This window comes from Artibeus jamaicensis, unplaced genomic scaffold, assembly GCF_021234435.1.
Source record: "Artibeus jamaicensis isolate MK-2021 breed Jamaican fruit bat unplaced genomic scaffold, CSHL_Jam_final contig_311, whole genome shotgun sequence".
NCBI lineage: Eukaryota > Metazoa > Chordata > Mammalia > Chiroptera > Phyllostomidae > Artibeus > Artibeus jamaicensis.
The window spans coordinates 13,854,789-13,862,225 of record NW_026521717.1 but is presented as its reverse complement, the minus strand read 5'-3'; the positions used below and the strand labels follow the sequence as shown (position 1 = coordinate 13,862,225).

At 39.5% G+C, this 7,437-nt stretch overlaps 1 pseudogene; it reads right to left on the bottom strand.

Moving 5' to 3' along the window:
* Positions 1-5,540: 5,540 nt before the first annotated feature.
* On the bottom strand, positions 5,541-6,329 carry LOC119055898 (1-acyl-sn-glycerol-3-phosphate acyltransferase epsilon-like; annotated as a pseudogene).
* Between the last annotated feature and the right edge of the window lie 1,108 nt (positions 6,330-7,437).

Below are 7,437 nucleotides of genomic sequence, written 5' to 3'. Positions count from 1 at the left end.
GCCCTCCCCCTATCTATTTTCTACCTACCGTCTATACTACTTATTTTCTGTACCTTCTCCCCCCTTCTCCTCCTCCCACTCCCCTGTTGCTAACCTTCCATGAGATCTTCATTTCTATGGTTCTGCTCCTGATCTAGCTGTCTTTTTAGTTTGCTTGTTTTAGGTGTGGTTGTTAATAACTGTGAGTTTACTGTCCTTTCACTGTTCATCTCTTTTATCTTCTTTTTCTTAGATAAGTCCCTTTAACATTTCATAAAATAAGGACTTGGTGATGATCAACTCCTTGAACTTGATCTTATCTGAGAAGCACTTTATCTGTCCTTCCATTCTAAATGAAAGCTTTGCTGGATAGATCAATCTTGGATGTAGGTCTTTGGATTTCATGACTTGGAATACTTCTTTCCAGCTCCTTCTTGCCTGTAAGGTCTCTTTTGAGAAATCAGCCGACAGTCTGATGGGAACTCCTTTGTAGGTGACTATCCCCTTATCTCTTGCTGCTTCTAGAATTCTCTCCTTCGTTTTAATCTTGGCTAATGTAATGATGATGTGCCTTGGTGTGTTCCTTCTTGGGTCCAACTTCTTTGGTACTCTCTGAGCTTCCTGGATTTCCTGGAAGTCTATTTCCTTTGCCAGATTGGGGAAGTTCTCCTTTATTATTTGTTCAGATAAGTTTTTCACTTGTGGCTGTTCCTCTTCCTCATCTGGTACCCCAATAATTCAGATGTTGGAGCATTTAAAGATGTCCTGGAGGTTCCTTAGCCTCTCCTCATTTTTCTGAATTCTTGTTTCTTCATATTTTCCTGTTTGGTCATTTTTTCCTTCCTTCTGGTCCACTCCCTTGATTTGAATCCCAGTTTCCTTTCCATCACTATTACTTTCCTGTGCAATTCCCTTCATTTCAATTAGTTTAGCCTTCATATGTTCCTCTAATTTGTGACTAAAATCAACCAGTTCTGTGCGCATCCTGATCACCAGTGTTTTGAACTGTGCATCTGAAAGTTTTGCTATTTCTTGGTCACTTAGAGTTATCAGCTCTGGGTGTTTGAGTTCTTCTTGAGCCATTTTTGGTCTGTTTGCACCCATTAAGTATGACGAGCGGAGCCTTAAGTGTTCACCAGGGTGGGGCTGCCCAGGTCGCTGGGTTGTGATGCTGTATGTGGGGGCGGGGTCAAAGGGGAGCAATAGTGGTCCCCTCTGCTGCTTCCCGCTGCTGGGGCCTATGTGGTCTGTCTCACTGCTCCCTCCATTGCTGGTTTATCTGCTCACGAATGTGTGACCGCGGTCAGTCTGCCCCCTTGTGTCCTCAGTGGGTCTGCCCATTGCTACTCCACACCTGGGATCTGCCCACATCTGCCTGGGTGCCTGGGTCACCTGCCTGGGTCTGGTGCCTGGTTCGATCTGGTGGATCTTTCCTGCCCAACTCCAATCTGCTGCTGGCTTTGCCCCTCTTACCAGTTTGGCTGAAAGGTTCATTGTTGTCAGACTTTCGTGTAGTTCAATTTTCTGTGTTTTGGCTGCGTTTGTTACTAAAACTTTGTTGTCTTTAAACTTGGTTGTGCAAGAAGATACAGTGTTTCCACCTATGCCTCCATCTTGGCAGAAGTCTCAGACAACAGAGACTTTTAAACAATGACTGTAAAAGGAGACAAAGAAGGACATTTCATAATGGTGAAGGAAGCAAGCCAGCAAAAGGAAAGAACACTCATAAACATCAACACAACCAATGTAGGAGTATCTAAATATATAAAACAAATATTGATGGACATAAAGGGGGAGATAAACATAAGACAATAAGAATAGGGAACTTTAACACTCTGTTGATATCAATGGTTAGAAAATCAACAGGGAAAGTGTGGCCTTAAATGGCACATTAGACCAAACTAACATAATTGATATTTTTGAGCATTTCATCCAAATGCAGAACACCCTTTTCAAGTGTACATGGGACATTTTACAGATTATGATGCATTCTTAATATATTTAAAGAGACTGAAATCATATTAAGGAACATTCTGATCTCAGTGGTATGAAACTAGAAATCAATTACAAGAAGAAAATTCAGACACACAAACACATTAAGGCTAAAACATGCAACTAAAAAATGAATAGGTTAACAGTGAGATCAAGAAAAAGATTAAAAGATACCTGGCACAAAATAAAATGAACACATAATCCAAAATATATGGGACACAGTCAATCAAAGCAGTTCTCAGAGGGAAATTCATAGCAATATATGTACCACACACCTCCATGTTCATTGCAGCATTATTTACAATAGCCAAGATTTGAAAACAGCCCATGAGTTCATCACTAGAAGAGTAGATAAAACAACTATGGTAGATTTACACAATGGAATACTACTTTGCTGTAAAAAAGAAGAAGATTTTACCTTTTGTGACAGCACGGATAGACCTGGAGAACATTAGGCTAAATGAAATAAGTCAGTCAGAGAAAGAAAAGTACCATATTACTTCATTCATATGTGGAATCTAATGAAAAAACTGAACTAGAGAGAGTCTGCAAAATAGACTCCTAGAGAGCAGGCTGACAGCTCTGAAGGGTAGGGTGGAGGGATTAAGAAAAAAAGATAAAAGAATTCATAGGCATGGACAAGAGTGTGTTGATTGAGGGTGAGGGGGGTGGGTGTAGGTGAAAGATGCTGTAGGAGGGTAAATGGTAATGGAAAAACTATAATAAAATAAAGAATAAAAATAAAGAAAATGTCAGGGTCTTCCTATCTATTCAAATGAAACCAAAACTTCCTATTGGTCATATACAGTTATGCAAGATCTGGCTTTCTCTGCCTCTGTAAGTACATTCCTTATCACTCTTTCCTTTTTAAAAACATATTTTATTGATTATGCTATTACAGTTTCCCTTTTTTTTCTCCCCTTTATTCCCCTCTTCCCTGTACTCCCCTCCCACCATCATTCCTCTACCTTATCTTATGTCCATGGGTCATACGTACAAGTTCTTTGGCTTCTCCATTTCCCATACTGTTCTTAAATTCCCCCTGCCTATTTTGTACCTACCATTTATGCTTCTTATTCCCTGCACCTTTTCCCCCATTGCCCCCCATACCCCTCCCTACTAATAATCCTCCCTGTGATCTCTAATTTATCACTTTTTTTCATGGCCCATCATATTCCAGCTCTACTAAACTGTTTTCAATTCCTAGACTTTATAAAAAAGGGTCAAGGAGCTCACTTGCCTAACTTCCACAATGGATGATATAATAAGAATTTGCCAGTTAGCAATCTGGAAGAAACCAACTAGGCTAACACCCTGATCTTGGAGTTCCAACCTCTGGAACTATAAGAGCATGTCTGCTCTATGTGTTGTCCTCTTCAGCAAGATTATGAAGTAAATGGTTTCTGCCCCAGTGGTATAATAAAAAAACTTGTGTGGCTGGACAACTTCCATCTTCTAGTAACTGATGATTTAAGAACAAAAACTTGGCCTCTCCAATGTTTATTGATTTATACTTTCCCCCAAAAAAGTTAAAAATGAAAAATGTAGACACTTTTAAGTCATAAAACTCTAGGCAAATTTAATTCATTCCTATCATTCCTGAAGATTGAAAACGATTCCCATCTCTATTTACATGAAGAACTGTCATAGCCCCAGGTAAATTTTTCCCTGAGCTCAATAGATGATGAGAAGCTCTAAAGAAGATAAACATAAAGAAAAACAAAAGAGGTCTTAAACACTGAACTGCATTCAGCTGACTCAAGTAAATAAAAGGCGAGATTCAATCGCCACTCTTCACTATGCAGGGAAATGCATCCATTGTATCCCTGGAGTAAATTTTGACCAGGAAGTGACAGAATATTGACATTTCAATCAAGGCAGCTTCACATAGGCACACATGCATGCAAGCAGGCACACATGTACACACATACAAACATACACTCTCACACACACATTCTCTGCCCATCCCATTGAACACTGTGTGTTCAATGCTTACTGAAAGAAAGCCTGGATGACAGTCAGAGATCACTTACAAGATTCAAAGGGATAGAATATTATAAATCCTTATGAAAGAACTGGGAGCCTTCACCAATGGGCATTTGAAATATGTCCCTCCACTTGTCTGTACAGAAAAATGTCATAAACAACATGTAGAAAATATACATTCCCACAGAACACATCATGCTCAAGCTAAGTGCTCATTTTCCTCTCTTCTTTTCTAAAAACTAGGAATTAGTGATGTTACTGGGGTAGTACAGATCTGCCTGACTCCTTCAGTCACTTGGCAAATTATAGAACATAGGTACATCACTTCAGCTACTGAAATAAGGAGGCAGACCGACAGTACCAAATAAGCCAGTGCAGTGTAGAGATATAAGAAATGGGGTGACATTTCAAGTGCTTAGAAAGTAACAAATTTTATGTTGAACCAGTTGCTACAGAACACCACATCATATTTCTTCAGGTGTAGGCACTGCATGAGGGTAAGCTGATGTTCTGTGCACATTTGTAAAGCATTTATATTCTATCAGCTTTCTTGCCAGTAGGAAAATAATAGTGTTTTTTGCACACATGCCAGATACATTTTGTAATGAAAACTACAGCCTGTGTCTAAGTAAAATATTAAATCACCAGCTCTCTAATGAAATGGAAATGTCTGCACTGATTTCCATGTAAAAAGCCCACTTCTGTAGAAAATGATTGTCCTAGGATAAGAGAACTAATTGGACAAATGCTTCCACAGAAGACTGTGGAAAATGAAGTAAATCAGCATTTATTGAACAAATGTCTGGCACTGAGTAGGAACTTGCTGTGTGATTTCACTAAATCCTAATATCTATTTACAAGAAAAGAACAATTTCTCCCATATCAGAGATGAGAACACTCTAAGAGTCTAGATCACTTGCCCAGAAACACAATGCTAAACCAAGATGTGGTAGAAATAAGGTTTGAAAATCCAAATCTTATTAAAACCTAACCTCACTCAAATGCTGTATGCAAACTCCCAATCTGAGCAAAATTGGCCTAGAAAATCTTGCCCTGGCCTTTCAAAACAATATTAAATATAGCCCTTTTATTTAATCTTTATTGTATTTTCCATTACCATTTAGTCCCTATACCTCCCTGCCCCCAGAAATCACCACACTGTTGTCTATGTTCATGAGTCCTTTTTCCTTTTTGCTCAATCCCTCCACTTTCTAACCTCCCCACTCCTCCAGCTGTTATCTACTCTCCATCTATGAGTCTGTCTCTCTTTTGCTTGTTAGTTAACTTTGTTCATTAGATTCCACATTTGAGTGAAACCATATGGTGTTTGTCTTTCTCTGATAAATAAGTCACCTGTCATCCAGTGTGTGCTAATGCCCATACATATTAAGTAATTGGTGGAGCCACTGTACTAGATTTCATACATATAAACTATATGCCCTAATACAGTTGCTATTAATAATCACAAGTAAGGTCAGAACAAATTTTTTGTTAGTCTGCCCAGACCAACTGTGGCATTAGTCAGAAATTCTATTTTATCCAATGTTCAATCAACAAGGTTTTATTTACACTTGTTATTAAACTCAGGAAACAATGTGATATAATGTGCAGTCACCCATAATAAACATTGTGGCATATCCCACTGCTTGGAGACTATCTGATGCTTTAATATGAACCCACAAGCAGTCAATTAGTGTTCCATAGACCCATGTTTTCATGCACAGCTCCCTCCCAACCTTGGTCATGAGCAGGTCTGCAGTCAAACCAGTTAGGATCAACAATGATGGCAATTTCTTCTTGAGATTTAGTTTAGACTGAATACGTTTCCTAGGAAATTTGTTTCTTCTTTCTGGATCCAGTGAGTCAGAGAATTCTATAAGCAACTTATCTTTTATTTCAAAATGTTCATGAAACCATCTTTTGACATGTACTTGTTCTTCTAGGATATCTTTTTCATCTATACAATCAATGTGAATATGAATTTTAGACTTTCTTTGCTGAGAAACTCAACCTTGGATGTAGCTTCTTTCTGCTATCCTTTAACATTCACAGTCCCTTCAAACACCAATGTAACATCATAAATTGCATCTAAATAGTTCTTCATACAATCAAAATCAACATGAGTGGCCTGTACTCTTGGTGTCAGCATGTTTTAATATTGCCAGGCCTTCCTGAGCAGCAAATGTTTGGCTTGCTAAAATGACTTTTGTTACTTATGGATTATACCTTGTTCCCTCTGGAAAAATCACAAGATACATTGAAGTTCCTGTGCTCATGCAGCTCTGCAGCTCGTTTCTCATCTCCTTCTTATTAAATCAGGCACTTACCTTGACATACATCCTTCCATGCTGAAAAACATCACACAAACTCATAATGAGGACGTTCTAAAGGATACTTAGCCAGTACTTCACAGGGCTGTCAAGGTAATAATAAATAAATTTACAAAAATGTGGAAACTAAACAAAGCACCCCTGAACAAATGAAAGGACAAAAAAAAAGGAAAAAATCGAAATATACCTTGAAACTAATAAAAATGGAAACACAACACACTAAAATCTATGCTGCAAAAATAATTGTTGGAGAAACATTTATAGCAGTAAATGCAATATGTTAAAAAAGAGAAATATCTCAAATCAGGAACATAATTTTTCATCATAAGGAATTAGAAAAAGAAAAACAAATTAATCCAAAGTTTACTGGAATAAAGTAAATAAAAATAAGAAAATAAATAAGTGAAATAGGCCAGAAAAATAATAGAAATAACAAAACTAATAGAAAATAACAAAACTTAAAAAAAATAAAATTGAGGAGGAAGATGGCTGCAGAATAGGACAAAGGATTTTGCTTCCCCCCACGCACCGGAGAAAAACCAGACTGATCTGCAGAGGTGCACAGCGAATAGCCAACAGGGACTCAGCATATAGGAAGGCAGGACTCCAGAAATTGTAGCAGACACTAAATGACCAGACAGTGAGGAGAGGAGATGACTGCAGGTCAACAAGCTCCGCGGGAACAGCGCAGAGGCTGCAGGCCCTCCGCCAGGCTGTGCCAGGGCCCAGGACGGTCTGCCTTGGTCACTGGAAGCTGAGGGCTTGCAACAAGGTCCTTGGGAGAGAGCCAGTCATCAGCTCCCTCCCTACCCATTCGGGCACAGTTTGAAAAATGCCAGGAGAAATGTGTTTGCTTGGAGTGTCAGAGAGAGGAGTGGGCATGAGTAAGCAAACCAGAGAGCTTTGATCACCCATGGAGTCTGTGGTCACCGGCTTGGGAGAATTGAGAGTCGCCCTTGCAATCCCCCATAGCACTGGGGAAGGTTCATGCCCAAGCCTCCAAGAACAGGGAAGCCTGTCTGGGAGTGCATGCCCACAACCCAGGCTAGGACGGTGAATCCTAGGGAAGGTCTGCTCTCAGTGGGGCGCTGAGGAGAGGTGCAGGTCCAGATCTCGGGAGAGCACTTGTGAGACCAACTGAGTTCACCGA